We start from the raw sequence: 13,139 nt of genomic DNA on the forward strand, positions 1-13,139 counted from the left end.
TGAATGAAAGAAACCTTATTAATATAATGTCTATAATTATTGAGTAAATTTTTATCATCGCTAAGAGGGATGATAGTATTGCCTTTTAGGTAAAATAGAACATTCAGTTGCAGCGGCTTCTAATTTTAATGTAGCTTACTTGTGTACTATAATTATGGATAATAATTCTAACATTCATTTTCGGTATAATCTATAATTATTTTACATTATAGTTATAATAAAACTAGAGAAATAATTTGCTACATGTCGGGATATATATACACTCAAAGGTGTATATATTCTAAGGTATGCATTTTATTTTAGAGATTTAAAGTATTCTAGACTTGTGGTGAAGATCGATATACAGCATCAATGATCTTCGAGTAATCGTAGAAAAGCTTAAATCGTATTCGTCATTAATCTTATCGAGCAATGATAATACAAACTATGAAAAGGTAGTAATTTACTAGGCAACTACCGTGCAGGGAAATACTACGCTTCTTAAATATGTTTTACCTTGAAAGTATAGGTAAACTTTCCTCTCTCTGAGAAATGGTATAGTGATACAGACAAGACGTAGACAGGTACGTAAGTCTATTTCACATTTATTATGAACTCATCTTTGTTATTCTATAGGTTTCATAGGAGTGGCTCTTTTTTTTTGAGAACTTTCAAATTTTCCCGAAGAAATTTCGTATGAGGCGATTAAATTGCCATGAAGGGAGAGAAAGCTGGTTTTTATACGTGTAATATAGTTTATATATAATAATCTAATGTAAAAGTTAGAAAATTTTGAAGATGAGTTACTTTAATGATTTTTATATTCACATAACACTGCAACATTTTTAAGGAGCATGGATGAAATACAGATATTAACAGAGAACTAAGGGTTATCACGAGTAAAACTGTGTCCAGTACCATAACAGAAAACAAGTGACAAAAAAGACTTCATGGTACTAAGTCTGGTTTATCTGAGAACTGAAGATGAAATGGCAGTAAAGGTTAATGAATAATTATAGAAAAGATTGGTGTGGGATATATGAAGCGGGTAAAAGCATGTATTGGTGCATGTGGGTACAATAGTGGCTAGACAGCTCTTAGAGAATGTTTAGATAGTCATATGCTTCTACAGGTATTGTTGTAGAAGCTGTAGTAGCAAAGTTTGGATCTAATATTACTTACATATTCTGAGAAAGATATTTAGTAAGATAAAATGAAAATGGGAAAGATAAACAAGGAGGAAAAATAAGGTGCGAACCTAGAACTGTCTGGGTAATAAAAGATTGAGAGGAAGGTATTTTATAACACAGGTTTTACACAGTCGATGAGAGCACTTGCAGGTAGATAGCGTAAGCGACAGGTGGAAGAATATTTGCAGAACTTTATCGTTAGCTTCAAAGAAAAGCGAATGAATTAAGGAAAAATATTACTTAAAATTTGAATCATTCTTAGAAGTGATGTTTGTTAGAGGCAGACAAGAAAGATTCAGGAAATATCTTGTCATTCAAGACTTCCGTGTCAGTGATCACCAGAGGCAGACAAGGAAGGTTCAGGAAATATCTTGTCATTCAAGACTTCCGTGTCAGTGATCAGCAGAGGCAGACAAGAAAGATTCGGGAAATATCTTGTCCTTCAAGACTTCGGTGTCAGTGTACAGCCGTAGTTTGTTACATAAGGATACGTGAAAAACTAAAAAAAAAATCATTTGTGACTTGATAAGGAACAATATTCGATGATGAGAAGCTTTGACAGTATGTAAGTGATAAGAAAACATGTAGAGAAAAGTGGTGAATGAAAAAAAAGATGTTATCACTATAGAAGCCAATGCAATCAAAATTTGTGGATAATACGAAATAATTTTTGGAACACTGAGGAAAAAATTAATCAAATGAATCCGTTAGGAAAAAAAAGTGAAATGCTGGACACAACAGTTGAGGTATTGTAAAGATGAGAAAAATACTTTAAGAACTATATGGTTATGACTAGACAGGCGGTCAACATTGCATCCTTCAGATAGATAATAAAAATGTATAATAAGAGGATATATATGAAGAGACAGTAGCGAGTACGTAGCAACTGAGTGAATTAGTAGGTACGCTGAGAGAAAAAAAAAACAGCTGTAGGGAAAGGTTTTAAGATTGAAATTTTGAAACCAGATAAGGATAAAATGTTGGAATAGATGTTACGTTTTAGTTTATGTAATGAAAGAAGGGAAAGCACCAAAGGATTAGCAAAAAGCGTGAGCAATTCCTATTAATAAAGGGTACGAGATAGTGGAAAATATGAGAGAATAAATCTTTCGAGTTTAGTCGCTAAAGTGAAAGATGTAAATACAGAATGGATGCGGGAATGAAAGCTGCAGATGTACCCACACAATGTATGACCCTTACGAGTTTAGTGCTGTCCTCATAATACGATTATAAACACGAGTGTAACAGAACGTGAGGAAAGAGAAGGCGCAGTAGAGTAGCAACAAACTGCTAAAATAGGTTTGTTAATGAATGAGAAAGATTTAAATATATTGAAGACTGGGTGTGACAGTCATCACTATCATGATGACAAGATGACAGTTGTAACTCACAGACAACGTCATCTTGTCATCATGATAGTGATGACTCACAGATACAACGTTATCGTGTTAGCGATGACTCACAGATACTACGTCATCTTGTTATCGTGTTAGCGATGACTCACAGATACTACGTCATCTTATCATGATAGTGATGACTCACAGATACAACGTCATCTTGTCATCATGTTAGCAATGACTCACAGATACTACGTCATCTTGTCATCATGTTAGCGATGACTCACAGATACTACGTCATCTTGTCATCATGATAGTGATGACTTACAGGTACTACATCATGATGACAAGATAAGATTTATCTGTGAGTCATCACTATCATAATGATAAGATGACGTTGTATCTACGAGTCATCACTATCATGATGACTCGTGGAGTCGAGGTAACACAACGAGAGTACAAGTGCTGGTGAGTGTGTGGCTCCTCCAGTTACTGGCTACCGAACCTAAGTAAAAAAAAAAATCCGATAGATGCAAAACTATATTTTACAACATTAATATAGGCTACACTTATAAAATATCCTTGTGTAAATTCATCAGGTTCATTTATAAAATAGTCTACATTAATAATAAACTTAAAATATAACCAAACTATTTAAAATAGTCAATAGTTAGTATACAAGGATCAGAAATTATATGGAAATTTTGTAGTAGCAATATAAGACAGCGGATTTGTCAAAATGCACAACAGTGACGTAGAAAAAAAAATTCTCGCTAATTTCCAGTAACTGGGGACGAAAAAAAAAAAAGTTCCACGTGGTATAAAATATCCCAGAATAGGGTAAGGGGTGAGGGGGGAATATATTTAAAACCCCCTCCCCTTCCGAGGAGGCGTCGAGCAGGCTCGTCAACAGCAGCAACAAAGAAATTAAAGAAGCAAGCAAGGCAGCGAGGTTCGCCAGAACTGCGGGAAAATTCGCGGATTGTTGCAGCAGCCTTGGGAACCCTGGAAGGTAATCCGGATTGTGTCGAAACTATTTCGCGATTTTCCCTGCCCTTCCGTGTCGCCATTTGGAAAATCCACTTCATCCCTTGTTCTTCCACTCGCCTTTTTTTATCGATTTATTCCTTGATCTATATCCGGTACATTTCTTTTGTTCTCTGTGTTACATGGAATGCTGAGTTTTCTCTCACCTTCCTTATCCCTACTTCACCTTCCTTATCCCTACTTCACCTTCCTTATCCCTACTTCACCTTCCTTATCCCTACTTCACCTTCCTTATGCCTACTTTTCCTCCCTTATGCCTACTTTTCCTCCCTTATGCCTACTTTTCCTTCCTTATGCCTACTTTTCCTTCCTTATGCCTACTTTTCCTTCCTTATGCCTACTTTTCCTTCCTTATGCCTACTTTTCCTTCCTTATGCCTCCTTCACCTTCCTTATGCCTCCTCCACCTACCTTATGCCTACTTTTCCTTCCTTATGCCTACTTTTCATTCCTTATGCCTACTTTTCCTTCCTTATGCCTCCTTCACCTTCCTTATGCCTTCTCCACCTACCTTATGCCTACTTTTCCTTCCTTATGCCTACTTTTCCTTCCTTATACCTACTTTTCCTTCCTTATGCCTACTTTTCATTCCTTATGCCTACTTTTTCATTCCTTATGCCTACTTTTCCTTCCTTATGCCTACTTCACCTTCCTTATGCCTACTTCACCTTCCTTATGCCTCCTTCACCTTCCTTATGCCTCCTTCACCTTCCTTATGCCTCCTTCACCTTCTTCATGCCTCCTTCACCTCTCGTATGCCTCCTTCACCTTCCTTATTCCACATTCCTTCATCTTTCTCACCTCATCTCCTCACCTCATTTCCCCTTACTCCCTCAAACATTATTTCCCTCAACCCATTATTTCTCCTCAAACCCTTACTTCCCTCAACCCTGCATTTCTCCTTAGTCCCTCAATTCCCATCAACCCTCATTTCCATTCGACTTCTCATTTTCCCTCAACCCCTCATTTTCCCCTCAACCCCTCATTTTCCCCTCAACCCCTTATTCTCCCCTCAACCCTTCATTTTCTTCTCAACCCCTCATTTTCCCCTCAACCCTTTATTCTCCCCTCAACCCCTCATTTTCCCCTCAACCCCTCATTTTCCCCTCAACCCCTTATTCTCCCCTCAACCCTTTATTTTCCCCTCAACCCCTCATGTTCCCCTCAACCCTTTATTATCCCCTCAACCCCTCATTTTCCCCTCAACCCCTCACCTCCCGCGCGTCACGTATGAATAATGTGGTAATCTTATCTTTGCAGCAGCTGCTGACTTATGGCCAACCCTCACCGAAAGGATAAGAGGAAGGGGCAGAAAGAGGGGAGGGAACAGAAAGGGGGGAGGGAAGAGAAGAGAGTTGGCCGTCCCAAACTAGTCCCAAATTACCCCTCTCCCTCCGGAAGTGGGAGAGGAAGGAGAAGAGAGAGGGAAAGATAGAGGGGAAGAAGGAGAGTCCTAGAGGTGATAAGAATGGAAAGGAAATAGAGGTAGAGGGGTGATAGGAGGTAGGGGAGGGGGAGAGTGGGAAAGAAATGGGAGTAGAGTGGTAGAAGGGAATGAGAGTGGGAGAGAGAGGAGAGTGGTATACATAGGGGAAGAAAAGTAGAGAGAGGAGGAGAGGGGTAGAGGGAGGAGAAAAGAGGGCAAGAGGGAGGGGTAGAGAGTAGAAGAGGTAAGGGAGACGGACCGAGGATAGGGAAAGGGAGATGGGACAGTTGTGGGCAGTGGAATATTGGTTGAGATGGAGGGGAGAGAATAGAAGAAGAATAGAGGAAGAAATAAGTATAAATAGGGGAAGGAGAGAAAAAATGGAAGAGGAGAAGAGGAACTGGAAATGGGAAAGAAAATGAAGAGGTAAAATAGAAGGGAATGAAAACATGGTAGGAGAGGAGAAAATAAGATTATGATTGTGGGTAAGCGCTAAATCCTTAGGGGTCAAACAACACTTTGGGAATGTTAGGCGTAGCTCCAAACCCTTGAAACAAGAGCCCCTTCACCTGGATCAAGGCACCGATTTGGAGGGAGGGAAGAGGCGAGTAGAAAGGGGAGAGGAGGAGGAGAGGGGAATAAAGTTGAGAGGAAGAAACGAGCAAGAAAAGGGGGAAAAGACAGAGAGCAAAGTAAAGGGGCAGAACAAAAAGAAAAGGGTATAGGAAATATTTTCAATGTATTTTCACTATATTTCCCTATTCTCTCTTCAATTCACTTCTATTTATAAGATGTTTATCCACATTATTTACATGCCATTCATGACGTTTTACTATTTAGAATGGAACAAGGGATACAAGAACTTAAATTCAAGAAATATGTGGATCAGAATAAGGATGGGATGTGAGAAGGGGGTTATAGAAAGTGTTTATATTCCTGGGGTGGACAGATGTAAGATATTAAGCGATCGCTTACGGAATTTCGAAACAAGTAATAAAATAATTGGGATGGAGGAACTTTAATGTTTAACCGGGAGGGAGAAATTGTTGTAGAGGGTGTAGAGGTTATGCTACGAGTGCCAGGAGTAAATGATAACGCGGGGCCTCTGACTGAACTATGTGTAGAAGAAGGTTTGGTAATAGGCAATTCTTATTTTAAGAAAAAGGGGAGGCGCAAGAATATGAGATGTGATATATGGTTCAATGACGGCAGTTAGACTTTGTATTTTCAGATATAAGGTTGATAAGTACACTCCTGGATGTACATGATTTTATTAGGGCGACAGATATATCAGTATTTAGTGGTAGATGTACTTAGAGTAAAAGTTAGATGAGGTGCAAGGAGAATGTCGTCAGTAAGAGGACTTGAAAGGGAGTAAATTAGAGGAGATAGTTATGGTAAGACATACTTAGGGAACTTCTGAGGAAGAGTTGGGCTAAGAAGAGTACAGGTAATGAGGAGGTCAAAGAGGTACAGGGTAGATATGTTAGTGTGTGTAACAAAAGTTTGTTAGTACAGGAGTGGGTGCAGGAAGAGGAACGATTGGTGAGATATAAAGAGGGTGATCAAGGAAAAAATAGCATGTAAGAGGTATTTACCAATGCACAAGTTATAGGGTTGAGTGGAGAGGAAGAGGAAAATAAGGATTAAAAGAGACGTGAGGGGATGTGAAAGGAGAACCACTGGGGGAAGTGTGTGTACGTTTATTAACAAATTTTGCTGAAAATTAAAAAAAAAAATTTTGAGGGAGACTAAAAAATTCAGATAACCTAAGGTTTTAACAATAAATATTAGGATAAATTAAATGGGGAAGTGGAGGCGCTGGAAAAATGGATGGAATATTTTTTAAGAATTATTAAATATAAAGGAAGAGAGGCAGTGATTTCAGGCACTGGGAAGGCATAGCATGTTGTGTGAAGAAGAGTAAAATGTGTCTGGGAAACATCTGGGGCAGTGGGTCGGATGAGAAGTAAATTAACTGAGATAATGAATTAGATACATGTGCAACATCTGTGTATCTTTATGCAGTTGAGGTCTCGCCAACCTGAGGGACCTATTACCTCCTCTACCTCTCCAGTCTTCCGTCTTGTATTGATAAAGCCACTGGTTTGCGAAACGTCCACAAAATAAAGATCCCAATACATTATACTTGCGTCTAATTCACACCTCGTCGGTAGTATATACCACTGATATGTATACCTGGGATAAACATAATTAGGAAAGAATGTTAAAAGCGTGGGGGGAAAGGGGGGATATAGCTTTAAAATGGTAGGTGTATTTATAAGGTAAGGGTTCCATCTGGGTGCACGCACCCCCAGGAAGTGGGGGGTGCGAGATGGCATTTCTCAGGCTTATTTTTTGAGTTCAGTTTGTTCCCCTGCAGTACTGTATTTGGTTCAGTTTGTTATTCAGAAACTAAAAATTTGACTTCCTCATCTTCAAATGTGATATTAGGTATGCAGGATGCCCAACATTAATAAAACATTTCCTAGGGGTGAGGGACATTGAAAAGGTTGACAACCCTGTTATAAGGGGACAAAGGTGAATAAAATTTATGAGGGAATAATCCTGTTAAATAAACCGCGTAAAGTGTATGGTACAATAATTATTAATAAATTAGACACATGTACAACTTGTCGATTCTCTGAACCATTCATCCAGAATAATTACTGAAAGAATTAGATGCAAGGCAGAGAGTGGAAATGCAGATCAACAAGGTTTTAGAAAGGGTAGGGCTGTGTAAAGTGCTTGCATTGAAGTATATATGTGAAGCGTACTTAAAGGAACTTTTTTTGATGCATTAATGTATAGAGAAAAGGCATGTGATAAGGTGGATAGAAGAGCAGTGTAGCAGGTGTTGTAAATGTATAGAATAGGCGGTAGGTTAGCAAAAGCTGTAAATAGATTTACTGCAGATAGCGAGGCTCAAGTTGGGGTATCTAAGACAGAGGAGGAATATTTCCCAGTAAAAAAAAAAATTGACATTAGACTGGGATGTGTGATATCAACATAGCTGCTCCAGATTTATAGATGTGTGGGATTACAATATAACGAATTAGATAAAAATGGGAGTTGTCACAGCTGCTTTTTGTTGATGACAGTTATTTTGGAAGATTCAGAAGAGAAATTGCAAAAGTAAGCTAACATGGAAAATTATTATAATAATAATTAAGGGGAAAGGGCTAAACCCGTAGAATTACACAGCACCTGTGGGGTGGGGCGATGTTTACCTGGAGTTTACCTGGAGAGAGTTCCGGGGGTCAACGCCCCCGCGGCCCGGTCTGTGACCAGGCCTCCTTAGGTCAGTGTCCCAGGATGCGACCCACACCAGTCGACTAACATCCAGGCACCCATTTTACTGATGGGGAACATAGACAACAGGTTGAAAGAAACACGTCCAATGTTTCTACTCTGGCTGGGAATCGAACCCAGGCCCTCACAGTGTGTAGCGAGAGCGTTAACCACCAGGCCACCAGAGCCCCGATGTACAAGGTATTCAGACTTAATTCAATGAACTGGAGCACAGATCCATTTCCCTAGGTCAAGGGCCCCTCACCAGCATCAAGGAACCTTCCTTGAGGGAAGCTAACATAGAAAAGACCAAGGTGAAGAAAAAAAAATATCTAAGGAGGGAACAAGGAAGAAGTGCGTGAGTTTAGATATTTGGGAATGAACTTGTCGACGGATACGTCTATGAAAGTGAAGCACCGAATGAATGAGGAGAAAAAATGGGTCGAGGGCGTCAGAAGTGTAACATACCAGAGTTTGACGGTGCCAACACTGTTTTATGGGTGTGAGGCATGGGTTTTATACGCTGTAGTGAAAAGGAGGCTGAGCCAGTGAAGATGACGTGCCTGAGGGGACGTGCATGTTGTAAATATTATGCAGAGAACTGGAAGTTTGGAGATTAGAAAGTGCAGTGTTACCAAAATCATATTTGAGAAGGATGAGAAGGGGATACTGAGGTGGTATGGTCACGTTGAGAGGATAGAGCTGGTACGCTTTTTGACCTGCCTAGTCTAGGGGCATTTATATTATTTAAAATAGAAAAAGAAACACTCTAGGGCCAGCTTGTACCTTCACAGAAATTATGAAGCATATATTTAAAAAGTCAATATATTATTAGGAAGGACAGAAAAACTCATAAATACAAATATATATATATATATATATATATATATATATATATATATATATATATATATATATATATATATGTCGTGCCGAATAGGCAGAATTTGCGATCTTGGCTTAAATAGCAACGCTCATCTTGCCATATACGACAAGTGAAAATTTGTGTATGCAATAATTTCGCCAAAATCATTCTGAACCTAACGAAAAAAATATGTTTGATTGTGTTTGTTTAGTATTAAATTATTGTAAACGTATTTAAAATATATTTAGTTGGGTTAGGCTATAATAAATTGTTCTCTTTATAATAAGGTTAGGTAAGTTTTCTAAGATTCTTTTGGTGCAAAAGTAAATTTTTTTACATTAACATTAATGAAAAAAATATATCTTTAAACGTATAAGAGAAAATTTCAGGAAGGACTTAATTTTAAATGAGTTCTTGCTAATTGACCAGTTTTACATATTCGGCACGACATACATATATATATATATATATATATATATATATATATATATATATATATATATATATATATATATATATATATTCCCTCCATCTTCCCAATACCTCTAACTCTCCATTTAATAACTCTCCTCTCCTATTTTTAACTGACAAATCCATTTGTTCTCTAGGCTTCCTTAACTTGTTAATGTCACTGCAAAACTTTTTCTTATTTTCAACAAAATTTGTTGATAACATCTCACCCACTCTCTCATTTGCTCTCTTTTTACATTGCTTCACCACTCTCTTAACCTCTCTCTTTTTCTCCATATACTCTTCCCTCCTTGCATCACTTCTACTTTGTAAAAAAATTTCATATGCAGTAAGGGAGAAAAAGTTAGCATATGAAATTTTTTTTACAAAGTAGAAGTGATGCAAGGAGGGAGGAGTATATGGAGAAAAAGAGAGAGGTTAAGAGAGTGGTGAAGCAATGTAAAAAGAGAGCAAATGAGAGAGTGGGTGAGATGTTATCAACAAATTTTGTTGAAAATAAGAAAAAGTTTTGCAGTGAGATTAACAAGTTAAGAAAGCCTAGAGAACAAATGGATTTGTCAGTTAAAAATAGGAGAGGAGAGTTATTAAATGGAGAGTTAGAGGTATTGGGAAGATGGAGGGAATATTTTGAGGTATTGTTAAATGTTGATGAAGATAGGGACGCTGTGATTTCGTGTATAGGGCAAGGAGGAATAACATCTTGTAGGAGTGAGGAAGAGCCAGTTGTGAGTGTGGGGGAAGTTCGTGAGGCAGTAGGTAAAATGAAAGGGGGTAAGGCAGCCGGGATTGATGGGATACAGATAGAAATGTTAAAAGCAGGTGGGGATATAGTTTTGGAGTGGTTGGTGCAATTATTTAATAAATGTATGGAAGAGGGTAAGGTACCTAGGGATTGGCAGAGAGCATGCATAGTTCCTTTGTATAAAGGCAAAGGGGACAAAAGAGAGTGCAAAAATTATAGGGGGATAAGTCTGTTGAGTATACCTGGTAAAGTGTATGGTAGAGTTATTATTGAAAGAATTAAGAGTAAGACGGAGAATAGGATAGCAGATGAACAAGGAGGCTTTAGGAAAGGTAGGGGGTGTGTGGACCAGGTGTTTACAATGAAACATGTAAGTGAACAGTATTTAGATAAGGCTAAAGAGGTCTTTGTGGCATTTATGGATTTGGAAAAGGCGTATGACAGGGTGGATAGGGGGGCAATGTGGCAGATGTTGCAGGTGTATGGTGTAGGAGGTAGGTTACTGAAAGCAGTGAAGAGTTTTTACGAGGATAGTGAGGCTCAAGTTAGAGTACATAGGAAAGAGGGAAATTATTTCCCAGTAAAAGTAGGCCTTAGACAAGGATGTGTGATGTCACCGTGGTTGTTTAATATATTTATAGATGGGGTTGTAAGAGAAGTAAATGCGAGGGTCTTGGCAAAAGGCGTGGAGTTAAAAGATAAAGAATCACACAAAAAATGGGAGTTGTCACAGTTGCTCTTTGCTGATGACACTGTGCTCTTGGGAGATTCTGAAGAGAAGTTGCAGAGATTGGTGGATGAATTTGGTAGGGTGTGCAAAAGAAGAAAATTAAAAGTGAATACAGAAAAGAGTAAGGTTATGAGGATAAAAAGATTAGGTGATGAAAGATTGGATATCAGATTGGAGGGAGAGAGTATGGAGGAGGTGAATGTATTTAGATATTTGGGAGTGGACGTGTCAGCGGATGGGTCTATGAAAGATGAGGTGAATCATAGAATTGATGAAGGGAAAAGGGTGAGTGGTGCACTTAGGAGTCTGTGGAGACAAAGAACTTTGTCCTTGGAGGCAAAGAGGGGAATGTATGAGAGTATAGTTTTACCAACGCTCTTATATGGGTGTGAAGCATGGGTGATGAATGTTGCAGCGAGGAGAAGGCTGGAGGCAGTGGAGATGTCATGTCTGAGGGCAATGTGTGGTGTGAATATAATGCAGAGAATTCGTAGTTTGGAAGTTAGGAGGAGGTGCGGGATTACCAAAACTGTTGTCCAGAGGGCTGAGGAAGGGTTGTTGAGGTGGTTCGGACATGTAGAGAGAATGGAGTGAAACAGAGTGACTTCAAGAGTTTATCAGTCTGTAGTGGAAGGAAGGCGGGTTAGGGGTCGGCCTAGGAAAGGTTGGAGGGAGGAGGTAAAGGAGGTTTTGTGTGCGAGGGGCTTGGACTTCCAGCAGGCATGCGTGAGCGTGTTTGATATGAGTGAATGGAGACAAATGGTTTTTAATACTTGACGTGCTGTTGGAGTGTGAACAAAGTAACATTTATGAAGGGGTTCAGGGAAACCGGCAGGCCGGACTTGAGTCCTGGAGATGGGAAGTACAGTGCCTGCACTCTGAAGGAGGAGTGTTAATGTTGCAGTTTAAAAACTGTAGTGTAAAGCACCCTTCTGGCAAGACAATGATGGAGTGAATGATGGTGAAAGTTTTTCTTTTTTGGGCCACCCTGCCTTGGTGGGAATCGGCCAGTGTGATAATAAATATAATATAAACTTTATATATATATATATATATATATATATATATATATATATATATATATATATATATATATATATATATATATATATATATATGTCGTGCCGAGTATGTAAAACTGTTCAATTAGCAAGAACTCATTTAAAATTAAGTCCTTTCTAAAGTTTTCTCTTATACGTTTAAAGATACATTTTTTTCATTAATGTTGATGTAAAAATTTATAATTTTGCACCAAAAAGAACTTAGAAAACTTACCTAACCTTATTATAATAAACGCAATTTATTGTAGCCTAACCCAGATAAATATATTTTAGGTTTGTTTACAATAATTTAATACTAAACAAGCACAGTGAAATATATTTTTTTCTTTAGGTTCAGAATGATTTTGGCGAAATTATTGCATACACAAATTTTCACTTGTCCTATATGGCAAGATGAGCGTTGCTATTTAAGCCAAGATCGCAAGTTCTGCCTATTCGGCACGACATTATATATATATATATATATATATATATATATTATATATATATATATATATATATATATATATATATATGTATGTGTGTGTGTGTGGGGGGGGGAGGTGCGTGAGGCATTACGTAGAATGAAAGGGGGTAAAGCAGCTGGAACTGACGGGATCATGACAGAATGTTAAAAGCAGGGGGGATATAGTGTTGGAGTGGTTGGTATTTTTGTTTAATAAATGTATGAAAGAGGGGAAGGTACCTAGGGATTGGCAGAGAGCGTGTATAGTCCCTTTATATAAAGGGAAGGGACACAAAAGAGACTGTAAAAATTATAGAGGAATAAGTTTACTGAGTATACCAGAAAAGTCTACGGTAGGGTTATAATTGAAAGAATTAGAGGAAAGACAGAATGTAGGATTGCGGATGAGCAGGGAGGTTTTAGAGTGGGTAGGGGATGTGTAGATCAAGTGTTTACATTGAAGCATATATGTAAACAGTATTTAGATAAAGGTATGGAAGTTTTTATTGCATTTATGGATTTAGAAAAGGCATATGATAGAGTGGATAGGGGAGCA

The 13,139-nt window shown here is 38.3% G+C and overlaps 1 protein-coding gene across 1 annotated transcript in view; it reads left to right on the top strand.

Moving 5' to 3' along the window:
* LOC128700671 (neurotrimin-like) overlaps positions 1-13,139 on the top strand; it is a 388,655-nt gene that overhangs the window by 359,732 nt on the left and 15,784 nt on the right. The gene's annotated exons all lie outside the window — the stretch shown is intronic.

The sequence above is a fragment of the Cherax quadricarinatus genome, chromosome 56 (assembly GCF_038502225.1).
Source record: "Cherax quadricarinatus isolate ZL_2023a chromosome 56, ASM3850222v1, whole genome shotgun sequence".
Lineage (NCBI taxonomy): Eukaryota > Metazoa > Arthropoda > Malacostraca > Decapoda > Parastacidae > Cherax > Cherax quadricarinatus.